Source organism: Phascolarctos cinereus, unplaced genomic scaffold (genome assembly GCF_003287225.1).
Source record: "Phascolarctos cinereus isolate Bilbo 61053 unplaced genomic scaffold, phaCin_HiC Scaffold_1;HRSCAF=81, whole genome shotgun sequence".
In the NCBI taxonomy this organism is placed as follows: Eukaryota; Metazoa; Chordata; class Mammalia; order Diprotodontia; family Phascolarctidae; genus Phascolarctos; species Phascolarctos cinereus.
In genome coordinates this window covers 166,848,241-166,862,389 of record NW_027555514.1, presented here as the reverse complement: position 1 = coordinate 166,862,389, position 14,149 = coordinate 166,848,241, and positions in this window count along the sequence as shown.

The following is a 14,149-nucleotide window of genomic DNA, read 5'->3' as shown; positions in this document are numbered from 1 at the left end:
AAAATGTCAACCAAACAGCAGATAGAAGAATATAGCATGGAAAGTATAACAAGCAGAGACTATTTTGGTAACAGTGACTGAACGCACATATAAACAGCACATGGCATAAAGAAAACATAACCAAACCTTCCAAAATTTCAGTCTGAAGACATGCACATGCAAACAAAGAGAAACCCAAGACTCACAGTTCATTTGAATTCACAAGGGAAATTTTTCGGGGTGAATGTAGCTTTGACGTCGTCTTACTGATGCAGAGGGAGACCAAACCTGTTTTTAATTGCAAAGCCAAATGGTTATGCATGGGCTTTGCCATGCTTGTGAGAACACGTTCATTTTATAGCCCCCTCCCCCCTCCCCAAGTGCAAGATGAGGCTTGCCAGCAATATGTTTGAGAAAATGGTCATATTTAAAACACAAAGCCTCACAGGTATTCCTGGAAGAAAAAAACGTCAATCTGTCAGAGGTGTCACTATAACTGGATATATCTGCCTATCTGTTACCACTTGCTAATTATGGATTTGAGTACTAATTGTCATAAATCTTGGCACGAAATTTGCCGTGAAATGCACGTTTTTTTTTTAAGGGGAGAGGACAGGATGAGGGAGGAGAAAGAAGCTAGAATCAAGGGATCTGTAGCCTACAAATCATAGGGCAAAAAAAAAAAAAGTACCATGCTTGAATTGTTGAGAGTTCTCTTACTGTTTAATATTCCAATGAATACACATATTGTTGCAAGTGTCAGATAGCTTCAGGCAACATTGCAAACATTCCATAATAGGAATGGTGAGAGTACACAGCATTGATTCTGTGGGGAAGGGAAGGTTCTCTTGTTATAGTCAGAAAAAGGCTTCAGGAAAACCCTCTAGCCTTGGTAGACAAGACCTGGTGAGAGTCAAGAATAAAATCAAACAAATGACTAATGAAATACCAAGTTTCCTCAAAAGCATTTTGTTATTGTAAGAAACAAACCAACCAGCAGGAATATGATCCAGGAGGATTTAGAACTAAGACTTAAATGTCTCTGTTGGCCAAATCATAGCCTAGAAAGAAGAAAAATTCTAGAATCTAAGAGCAAGACAGTTCAATTCAATTCAATTTAAGAAATAGTTTGAAATCACCTACTAAATACAAAGTAACTGTTAGGGAAAAAGAGATGAAAGACCCCTGTCCTTGCCCTTAGACAATTCACAATCTAATAGGAGGAAAGATTTGTGGTTTCAGTAGTTTAGGGTATCAGTCAGTTAACCAAGCATGTATTAAATGCCCATTCTGTGCTAGGTACTATGGTAGGATCTAGGCATACGGATACAGAAATGAGGCAGTGCCTGCCCTTGAGGAGCTAACATTCTGCTATTTACAGGTAAATAAATACAGGATGTGTACAAAATGAATATACAGTGATGGGGTGGGGAATAGCAACTGGGAGAATCAGGAAAGGGAATCCACGCAGTGGAAACTCTACCCACAGAGATCTCAATCCTCTTACTGAGAACAGGGACTGTTTCCCTTTTGTCTTTATATCTCTGGAGTCAAACAAGTCAACCCAAGTCAACTAGCATTTATTAGGCACCTAGGTGGTGCAGTGGATAGAATGCCAGGTCTGGAGTAGGGAAAATTCCTCTTCTTGAGTTCAAATCAGGCCTCAGACAGTTATAAACTATGTCACCTTGAGCACTTCATCATGTTTGCCTCGGTTTCCTCATCTGTAAAAAATGAGCTGGAGATGGAAATGGCAAACCACTTCAGTATCTTTGCCAAGAAAACCTCAAAAGAAGTCCCGAAGAGTCAGATATGACTGAAAAATGACTAAATAACAATATGCTAAACACTGGGGATACAAAGAAATGCAAAAGATAGTCCTTACTCTCAAGGAATTCACAATCTAATGGGTTAAATAATGTGTAAACAACTATGTACGAAGAAGCTATAATTGGGGGTAGTTGTATAAGAGGAAAGGCACTAAGGTTAAAATGATTGGGAAAGACTTTATGGTAGGTGGTTAATGCCTGTTGAATGGAATGTGCAAGGCACTAAAATTCACAGAGCCTCAGTTTTCTTAACTGTAAACTGGGAATAATCATAATTATACTAAATACTTCCCAAGGATTTCATAAAGCAATGTATATACAATGCATTGTAACTATAAAGCACTGCATCAGTGTGAGCTGTTATGATGATAAAACATCTGGAATTTTCAAGATGTTTCATTTGGTTTTGCTGTCATATATGCCCCTCCCTGTATCTTTCTTTAACTGCTTTCTTTCATCATACTTTAACCATCCCCTCCCTTTCATCTCCAATTTCATTATTTCTCTTTTCCTCCATAAAATGAAGACAAGGAATGTCACACTTTTAGCAGTTATGTTCTGTCATTAAGTATTTTGACGCTGAAATTTTTTTGTGTATTCAGGTGCAATTTAAGACAAGGATTATGTTTATTATTATTCTTAGTACACTCTGCACTAAATAAATCATATGGAATAACTTATCAAAATAAGTTATCAAGTCTGGCCCTTACACTATGCCCTGGGCAATTATTTAATAATAATGTCAATAGTTGACATTTATATGGCATTTTAAAAGTTTGAAAAATACCTTATATCCTCAATGCCTTGATCCTCAAAACAGTTCTAGGAAGTAGAAATCATAGGTATTAGCATCTCGATTTTACAGACATGGAAAATGAGGCACATAGTGGGTAAGTGACTTACCTATAATTACATAATAAGTCACTTCACTTCATTGGTCCTCAGTATCATTAATTCTAAAATGAGGGCATTGGATTCAAGCGTGGAGAACTTTTGGCCTCCAGGACACATGTGGTGTCTTCTAGGTCTTCAAGTGTGGCTTTTTGACCAAGTACAAGTTTTGCAGAACAAATCCTTTTATTAAGAGGATTTGTTGTGTTAAGTTTGGATTCAGTCAAAGGGTTACACCCCACCCTTGGATTAGATGATCACTAACGTCCCTTCTTCCTCTAAATCTATGATATATTGCTTCCTAAAATTTTACCTATCCTTCAAGGCCTGCCCTCAAATGTCATTGCTTCCATGCAGCTTTCTCTTATTCCTCCAATCAAAAGTAATCTCTCCATTCCTTGAATTCTCCTCGTAGTTTGCCCGCTCCTCTCTTAGATGCATTTATATTTTATATTGAGTTAAAATCAATTCTAGCTTTAATAGCAATTTCTGCCTACAAAGACAAAATCTGTTCTGTGAGAATGGTCCTTAAGCTGAAAAATCTGTGTAACAAAAAACATAATTTCATTAATTTTGATTGGAAAATTATAGAGCATTACTGCATTTCTAAGAATTTATGCCATTTTTTATTCAGATGGGCCTAAATACCAAACAAAACACTTAATAACTGCTTTGTTCATTAATTTACTGAAAGAAGGAAGAGGAAATGTAAGAGGCAGAATGAGCAAGGGTGAGGGAGAAGGGGAAAGAAACTGAGGGAGGCAGTACAATATGGATGCTCTGTTTGTCTACTTTATCCTATTCTGAAATAATTTGCATTGGTTTGGAAAGAAGGTTTAGGATTCCAGAGGCAGCCTCAGGGTTTGTAGACATAAATGAAGACCTGGAAGGGATCTCAGAAGTCATCTAGTCCAAACCCCTCATTTAAATAGAGATGAGAAAACTGAACTCAGCTGACTTGCCTAAGGTCACACAGCTAGTAAATGTCAGAAGTGGGATTGAAGCTAGGTCTTTTGACTCTAGACATACTGCTCCTTCCATTACACCATGCTGCTTCCTGAATCAATATCCCAGTGACTCTCAGGTTATGTAGTAACATGGGGCTTTGGAACCTTCAAAAGCAACCTTGGCTGCCCTCAGATTCCAACTCTTCATCTCTCTCATCTATAGCTTTGAGTTCTTTGCTCAGGTTTGCATATTCATCCTTAATAGGGAAAAGAAGTCTATTAGTAGCAAAAGTAGGTATCAATAGCTATCGTTGCTATAGAAAATCTACTTAGTGTCTGTATAGAAAATGGGTGCATATATGCTTGTGTTCCTATGTCACAATAATAGATCATAGCACTTTAAAATGTTTTCTTTACAATAGATGTGTGATATACATAGCAGAAAAATTATCTTGCCTTGAGTGACCTTAGACAAGCCATTTGACTTCTGCCTGCCTTAATTTCCTCATCTGTAAAATGGGGATAATGATAGCTCCTACCCCTCAGGGAAGCTTAGAAGAATAGAGCATTGAGTTTGGAATCAGGAAGACTCATTTTCATGAGTTCAAATCTAGCCTCAGACACTCACTAGCTGTGTGACCTTGGGCAAGACACTTAACCCTGCTTGCCTCAGTTTCTCATCTGTAAAATGAGCTGGAAAAGGAAATGGCAAACCAGTCCAGTATTTTTGCTAAGAAAACCCCAGAATGGGGTCAGGAAGAGTTGGACACAACTGAACAACAACAACAACAACAACAATAACAATAACAATAACAACAAGTCCTCAAGGTTGTGGTAAGGATAAAAATGAGATAATATTTGTGGAGTGCTTTACAAACCTTAAAGTGCTATATAGTCATCACCGTCATCATCATCATCATCATCATTATCATCTACTTTTTATTTATGTGCATACAGATAAGGAAACTTGAGCTGACTTCAAAGAAATTAAGTGACCAGCCCAGAGGACCTGGATGCAAGCCTTCTGAGTCCAAATCTAATACTCTTTTCACTATGCCCAACCGGCTAGTTAGAAAATGAAGATTGAAGGAATTAACTAGCTTTTTTTTTTGCCCCACTCCCATCCCCCAAAACTCTTCTTACTACTGTTTGGAGTAGAAAGTTGAAGATATGTTTTTGACTTGAGTTTTCTCAATTATTGTCTCAAGTTTTCATTTTAACTAAATGCCAATGAAGTCTAAAACATTTATCACTGGAATCCTTGCTTTTATAATGAAGACCTACAAATGGTTTCTCTAGTTATCTTTAAATCTAACTTGCTCTTCCTTACAGAATATAAATTCCATTTAGTTGTTAGTTTTTTTCCAGAAGGGGCATTTAATGTAATTAGCCATTTTAGAGTTAAAATTCTTTCCCTGGAGACTAGAGGAGCCACCTTATCTCTCATCCAGGAGTTTGCATAAGAATAGAGACAGTGCAGCTGGAGTCTTTTTTTTTTTTTGAGTCCTAAAGGAGACATGCATGTTTTTTTTTGGTTCTTTTTGATTAGAACTCTCCTCATTTCTCTCCCTACGTTGTGGGATTCCAGGGAAGAACTACTTCAATGGGTGGGATAAAGAAACTTCCTGTAAAATAAAAGTTTTTTTTTTCCCCTAGAGATCTGAGTTTATGAATTCTTAGTTCTGTGGGAAGCCTATATCAGAAAAGAGAGAATCCCATCTTACTTTCCCCAAAGGTTTTCTGCAAGGATTGAATATGAGGATTTTTGGTCAGAACCTACATTCAGATTTTGTTGTTGTTCATTCATTTCAGTTGTGTCCAACTCTTTGTGACCCCATTTGGGGTTTTCTTGGCAAAGGTACTAGAGTGGTTTGCTGTTTCCTTCTCTGGCTTATTTTACAGATGAGGAAACTGAGACAAACAGGGTTTCCCAGAGTCACCCAGCTAGTAAGTGTCTGAGGCCAGATTTGAACTCAGGAAGTTGAGCCTTCCTGACTCCAGTACCAGAGCTCTATCCACTGTGCCATCTAAGAAGCCTTCACATTTCATATTCAGATACATGAACTGACAATATCATATGCTAAATGGTACTCTTCTTTTGCTCAGGTTCTCTTGTGCGAAGGAAAGAAGAGGCAAAAAAAAATGAGAGTAATGATATGAATGTAATTCTTTAAATATAAAAAAAAATACGTAAATCCAGAAAACTTTTGATTTCATTGATGTAGGAAACTCCTTATACCAAGGTTGGCACCTTCTCTGCAACTTATGTAAAGAGTTAGAGCACCAATGGTTTGAACAACTTGCCCCAGATGACACATTACGTACCACATGTGAATGTGACTCGGGTGTTGCTGGCTTTAAGGAAGGCCCTCCATCCATTAAGCCAAGTTGCATGAACAGGATTTATTTCTAGTCAGATGAAATATTAACCCCGAACTAATTAGTACAAAAGTGGGAGCATTATTGCAATTAAATTCAATCAAAAAGCATTTATAGGATGACTGCCATATGCAAGGCGCTACGCTAGGTAACTGGTACTCAGGAATAGAAGAGATACAGTGTCTGCCTCAAGGAAGTTACATTCTTCTAGAGGCTACAACACGTACACAGATAAGCAACTATAAAGCACACACACACACACACACACATATATATATATATACATATATATGTATACACACATATATACACATACACATACACATACACATACACATACACATACACATACATATACATATACATATATATATACACACACATATACATATACATATACATATACATATACATATACATATACATATATATACACACACACACACACACATATACATATACATATATATACACACACACACACACACACATATATATATATATATATATATATATATATATAGCACAAGTAATTCCAGAAGAGGAGTAGAATTAATAATCCGGAGGATAAGAAAAGGCTTCACTTAAGGAAGAGGTGGATCTTAGACTGAGACCTGAAGAAAGTCAGGGATTCTAAGAGGCAGAAATGATGAGGCAGTTGGGTCTAGTGGGAGGAACAGCCTGAGCAAAGGCCTAGAGGTGGGAGATAGAATATTCTGTATAAGGAAGAGAAAGTGGGTCATTTTGACTAGATTGAGAGTATCAATTTAGGTGAATATCAAGGCTTAATCAATTATACCTTTGATGTATAAACGATCTTAGAGACACCATAATAGACAAAGGTTTCATTCAAAAGCTTTAAAAGGGCCTATTGAATAATTCATGCAGACCTCCAAGGTCTGAAAAAGAAAAAGAAAAGAAGAAATAGAACTAGACAGTCTCTAAAGTTTATTTTAACTCTGCTATGTTATGATTCTGAGAAGACTTTTGGATAGTAGAAGTTCGTAAGACCAGTACTAAATGGCTGAAATCTTTCTTTTGGAAAGTCTTTGGTGTTTTCATTCTCGATCTATTATATTAAATCATAGGATCATAGGTTTAGGGTTGGAAGGGACCTTAGAGAACACTTGAGTCCAACCCATTCATTTTGTAGTTGAGGAAATTGAGGCTCCGAAAGATTAAATAACCTGTCCAGGGTGATGCAGCTAGTAGTGAGTGAGGCAGGATTTAAAAGCAAGTCTTCCTGCCTCCAAGTCTCATGCTCATGGGGTTCAAGTGATAGGCAGGGTGAGTTCTTTGCTGCTAGTACTGCCTTTTTATGTTTCCTGTGTTGCTCTACTATCTCTTAGTCATGTTATTGTACCCCTGAAGTGTGGGTTTCTCTCAACATTCTGCTGTAGCATCTGATTCCCCTTTGTCACCTTCATGGACTTCCATCATCTTCCTGTTCCCCATACATTTGCAGACCTAATCAATCTTCCAACACACCCTCTGTGTCCACCTAGCCCTATTTCTAATTTCAAACACCTACATTATTCATCTTTGATTGCCCACCAGTTTCACCCTATTTAACTTTTTGTATATGGAAATTAGGTCATTTATGCACATTACTTACTTTCTAACTTATATGGTGTGTCATGACACACAAAAACTTCATGAGTTCCAAATATATAGGGGTGATGAATGATTCTGTAAATATTCTTTGATATGTGTACTTTGCAATCTCATGTTGTAAATCACCTAATTGAATTGCATTTGTATAAAAAATGCTTCTGGACCCAGGAGACTGGGTCCTCTGTTATAGATAAGCCTTCCCAGGGATTAAGCAATTGATCAATACCCTTTGGCTACCATCCTCCAACCAGCTGTGTACACTTCATGTTTGAATGGCTTGTTGATGAGAACATCAGGTAGGACCATCTCAAAGCCTTACAGAAGTCCCAATAGATTACATCTATTGCATCTCTCTTATCTGCATGCCCTGTCACTCTATTATAGAGGAAATTAAATTACTCTAGATGATTTGCTCTTCTAAAAGCCATGTTGGTAGCTCACTGGTACCTTGTTGCTTTTCTAGGTGATTATAATTGTCCATTTGATGATTTATCTTAGAATCTTTTCCGTTATTGAGTTGAAGATAATTAATCCTCCCTTGACCATACACCCCCTTTAAAGATGGACATTATATTTGCCCTTTTTCCAGGCTTCAAGGATTTCCTCCAATGCCTATTAGTTCTCAAAAAAAAAAAAGAAAGAAAGAAAGAAAGAAAAAGAAAGAAAGAAAGAAAGAAAGAAAGAAAGAAAGAAAGAAAGAAAGAAAGAAAGAAAGAAAGAAAGGAGACTAGTTGTTTCATAGTAATGTCTACTACTTCTTTAGTGTTCTGGTTTGCATGTCATTATGCCCTGCTATGTAAATATGTTAGGCATGTTGTATATTCTCCAATAATATTCTCCTCAAATTTAAAAGCAACTTTAACTTACTTTTATAGATTCATTTATTTGTTCATCCATCCATCCAATAAAGATTCAGTTGGTCTCCACTCATTGCCAATCCCTGTGGCTAGGCTTGGAATATAAGGAATTATGAGGCATGGTCATAGTCCACAAGGAGGTTATACTGTAGTTGGGAAGTTTTGAAAACACACACATGAAATGGTTTGTAAAGTGGAGAAAAATGTTAGTACCTACTTCCCAGGGTTGGTTTGAAGATAAAATGAGATATTTTTAAAGTGCTTCACAAATGCTAAAGTGCTATGCAAATTCTAGTTAGTTTTTATTATATTATAAGTGTAAATTGCTATATGATTATATGCCAAAGAGATATTTCAGAGGGTAAGTACTATTGGAATTCAAAGGAGGGAATGATCACTAAGGTGGACTTCCCTGGGAAGGATTTATGATGGCTTTGTCCATGATGTATAATAACTAGGCATAGCAGAGGAAGAAGAGTGTTTGAGATAGGTGGCACAGTACAAGCAAGGTGTGGAGATATAGAAATGAAGAGGACTTGTTTTGGGGACACTGAGGAAACTAGTCTGCCAAGAGTGGAACATTTGTTTCCCTTCATCATAAATGACATGTGATGTGATTTCCCAACTGTAATTTAACATTCTAGCTAAAAAGAGAGTTAAAAAAAAAAAGAAATGTTTAAATCTCTTGACTCCTATCCAGGCAGTTTGGAAGGAGAACTGGTCCTGGAGTGGAGATTATTTGGGCTCTAGGCTGGGTTCTAGGTACGCTGGCTGTGTACATTTCAGCAAATGACTCCTGGAAGTAGTAGGTTCCTTACTACTGTAAACATCCTCAAGCAAATGGGAGCTTAAGACTAGTCATAAATGTTATAGGGTTGGGGGGTGGGATTCTTTTTTATTTAGGCACGGATTAGACTTAATAGCTCTTCCAATTCTGAGATTTTGTGATTCTGTTAAATATGAACTCATAATTATCTTGTTCCCATTTTTAATGAGGTTCAGATAGAAATGATCCTCGGATGAGTCGTTATCCTGTTATTATTTTATATTTAATGTCCTATGGACTATTTTACAGAGGGGATAAAATGAGAGCTTTAATTGTATAAAAGTATTGAGATGTGAGTTCATCTTCTTTTGGGTCACTGAAAAAGTCATCACCTTTGGTATAGCTCCAGTAATAGACAGAATGCCTGGGCTGATATGCACCTTATCCTGATGCTACATGGTTTTGATTTCTTATACTGGATCTCTATATTTTGAAAGCTATTCATTTCTTAGAATTTGGTCTTCTTCTTCTTCCTTTCCTTCCTCTTCCTCCTCTTCCTTCTTCAGAGCAACCAGGTAGCACAATGGGGAGAGCTCCAGGCCTGGAATCAGGAAGACTAGATATGGGACCCCAGGCAAGTAACTTGACTTCTGGTTGTCTCAGTTTCTTCATCTGTAAAATGGAGATAATAAGAGCACTTTCCTCCCAGGGTTTTTGTGAGGATCAAATGAAGTAGTGTCCTTAATGTGCTTAGCCCAGTGCCTGGGGCATAGTGAGGATTTCTTCTTTTTTTCTTTTTCTTCTTTTTCTTCCTTCTTTCTTTTCTTTCTCCTTCTTCTTTTCCTCATCCTTTCTCTCTCTGAATTTTTCAAGTCTCAAGATAATTTGAACTTCCTTGCCTGTCACTTAAAGTCAGTCTGGAATCTGACTTTTCCAGTTTTATCTCATATCTGTTTCTTCCATGTACTGTCTGCAGTAACCACACAGGACTAACTCTCTGTTCCCTTAGCATACCTAGAGCTTTTATGCCTCAGGGCCTTTCCTCATATCATTCCCTGGGCCTCTTCACCTCCTGAATTTTTTCTGCCCATTCTTAAAAACCCATTTCAGATACCACATGCTTCATGAAGCCTTTGCTGATACTCCCTGGGACCTAGAATCTTCTCTCTTTCAGACCTCATGCAACCCTTTTTCCCCCTACACCCCTCAGTTACCAAAAGATCATCATTTATTATTGTGTAGGTCAGTTATTTGTATTTGCATTTTATTCTCCTATTAGACTTTAAGGTATGTGAGGAAAGGATCCATATCTCAGCTCCATTTTGGATCTCCCCCACAACCTACTGCATTTGATCTTTTAATAATAATAACTTCCATTTGTATAAAATATAAATTTTAAAAATACTTTCTCCACAAATGGTTAATGCTTGTTTATTCAGAGTAAATGGGTTCTCTTCCAACTGTTCCATTCCTACCTTTTTAATATTTTTTGGAGAGATGGCACTGTATAGAGGAAAGGGTGAGACCTCTGTGATCTGAGGACCTGTTGTTCAAATCCTACCTCAGACATTTAGTAGTGCTATAACTCTGGATAAGTCACTTAACCTCTGTCTCAGTTTTCTCATAAAATGGGAATAATAATAGCACCTTCCTCCCAGGGCTGTTGAAAGGATCAAATGAGAAAATATTTGTAAAGCACTTTATAAAATTTCTTTATATGTATTAAAGTGTTATATATGAGGCAACTACTATATGCCAAGTATGACAACGTTTCTATAGGAAAATATATGCTGACTTAAAAAACTGAGATTATCCATATCTATAAACAGATTTTTGGATGTAGCATGACCATAAATTGTGCACTAGATATAGAGTAGATTTATGAATACTATATTATTCATTATAATTGTTATGGTATTGTTAATTATAATTGCTATAGTATTATAATGTGAAGAATAGTGACTTAGATGCCTAGATCTGGGGAAGAGACTATGAGGGATGCAAAGATGCCAAAGACAGCATTATTGTAAATAATGAATATGATGCTAGACCTCGAATCAGGAAGATCGGGTCAGCATTCAGCCTCAGTCACTTGGTAATTGTGTGACCCTAGGCAAGTCACTTAACCTATCTCAGGTTTAACTTCTACATCTATAAAATAAGGGGGTTGGACTCAATGATCTCTAAAGTTCCATCCAACCCTTAATCAATAATCCCACACACATGATGTTCTCTGCTCTTGAGGAGTTTACAATCTATTTGAGAAGATGTAGCAGCAATACTCAGAAAGATGAAAGAATTGCCAGATAAAAGGTCCATATGATAAGTGTTATCAGAGGCTAGGGATGGGGAGGAATTGTGTAAAGCACTCACACACACAGAGGCAGCATGCTAGAATGTCAAATTTGGAATCTGCAAAACTTGGGTTGGACGTGTCAATGCCTCTTTGACATTTCAGTCCATTAAGAAACATTTGTTAGGCAACTATGATGTGTCAGACGTTACATTAAGAGTTATGGATACAAAAATAGGTATAATACAGTCCCTGTCCTCAAGGAACTTACAGCCTGATGGGAGAGACAACATACAAACAAATGTATACAAAGCAAGCAATATAGAGGATAAATAGGAAATAAGTAACAGAGAAAGTACTAGAATTAAAAGGAGTTAGGAAGGACTTCCTGAAAAAGATGGGATATTAGTTGGGACTTAAAGGAAGCCAGGGAGATCAGTAGGCAGAGTGGAGAGGGAAAGCATTCCAAGACTGGGGAACAGTCAGAGGAAATGCCCAGAACTGCGAGATGGAGTATTCTGTTCCTGGAACAACCAGGAGGCCAGTGTCACTGGATGAAAGAGAATATATCAGGGATTAAGGTGTAAAAAGACTGGAAAGGTAGGAGGGGGCTAGGTTAGGAAGGGCCTTGAATGTCAACCAGAAAATTTGGTAAGGCTCCTGAAGACAATAGAGAGCCACTAGAGTTTACTGAGTGTGTGTGTGTGTGCCAGTGACATGATTGTAGTTATTCTTTAGGAAAATCACTTCAGCAGCTGTATGGAAGATGGATTAGAGTAGGGAGAGATGAGAGGCAGGCAGACCCACCAGCTGTTGCTGAGTTGTTTAAAGTGGTATCTGACTCTTTGTGATCCCATTTGGGGTTTTCTTGGCAAAGATACTGGAATGGTTTGCCATTTCCTTCTCCGGCTCATTTTACAGATGAGGAAACTGAGGCGAACAGGGTGACTTGCCCAGGATCACACAGCTAGTAAGTGTCTGAGGCCAGATTTGAACTCAGAAAATGAATCTTTCTGACTCCAAGCCTGGCAGTCTATCCACTGCTCCACCTAGCCACCAGGCCACCAGCAGGCTATTTGAAAAGTACAGGTGTGAGATGACGAGGGCCTGCACAGTGTTGGAGGAGAGAAGGTGGTATATTTGAGAGATGTTGCCAAGGTGAAAGTGTCAAACCTTGGCGACAGATTGGATATTGGGGGTGGGGTGGTGAGAGATAGTAAGGAGTGGAGGCTGACTCCTAGGTTAGAAGCCTGAGGTACTGAGAGGATAGCATTGCGTTAGGCAGTAATAGGGAAAGTGGGGGGATGAGAGGGTTTAAGAGGAAAGATATAATGAGTTCTGTTTTGGACATATTGAGTTTAAAGTGTCTATTAGACATTCAGTTCAAGATTTTGATAGACAGTTGAAGATACAAGATTGGAGGTCAGCAGAGAGATTGGGGCAGGACAAATAGATCTGAGAATCATGATTATAGAGATAGTAATTAAATTCATGGAAGCTGATGAGGTCACCAGGTGAAGTAGTATAGAGAGAGAAGAGAAGAGGGCCCAGGACAGAGCCCTGAGGGACACCTGTAGTTAGAGGGTGTGATCAGGAAGAGGATCTAGGAAAAGAGACAGGAGTGGTCAGATAGGGAGGAAGAAAACCAGGAGAGAGCGATATCCTAAAAAACTAGAGGGAAGAGAGTATGAAGGAGGAGAGTGTGCTCAGCAATGTCAAAGACTGCAGAGAGGTTAAGGAGAATGAGAACAGAGAAGAGGCCATTGGATTTTGCAACTAAGAGATTATTAGTAACTTTGGAGAGAATATTTTGGATGCTAAATGATAAAGTTGGAAGCCAGATTGTAGGGGATCAAGAAGAGAATGAGAGGAGAGAAAGTGGAGGCACAATTGTAGATGGCCTTCACAAGTAGTTTAGCTATGAAGGGTAGAAGAGATATAGGAAGATAGCTGTTTTTGTTTTTTTCAGGATAGGAGGAGATGGGCATGTTTATAGTCAGTAAGGAATTAGGTAACAGACAGGAAGAGATGAAACATAAGTGAAAGACTGGGGATGATAGAGGAGACAATCTTTTGGAGGAGATGGGATGGAATAGGATCACTTGAACAAGTAGAGGGGTAAACGTTGGTAAGGAGTAAGGCCACTTCATGATGTGAGACAAGGGGGAAGGGGGAGAAAATGTCAGAGGGTACCTGAGTAATAGCAGATGAGGAAGAAAAGAGAAGCAGGAGCTCAGGACAAATGACCTCAACTTTTTCTGTGAAATGAGGCAAGGTTCTCAGCTGAGAGAGGTGGAGGGGAAGCTATGGAAGGTTTGAGGAGAGATGAAAAGGTTGGGAAGAGCTGCTTTTGAGAGTTGGATAGGGAGTACAGTAGGATTACCTAGCATCAGTGAGGGCCCAGTGGAGGTTGTGTGATATAAATTTGTAGTGGACTCAGTTAGAATGGGTTCCATGATTTTCTCTACTTTTGTTCAGCAGCATATGTGTAGGAGTGAAAGTGGTGAATGGTGGGAATGATCTAAGGCAAAGGTCTGCCTGAGCACAATCAGTAAAATTATAAGGGGGCCATGAATTCGAGTAATAACTATGTG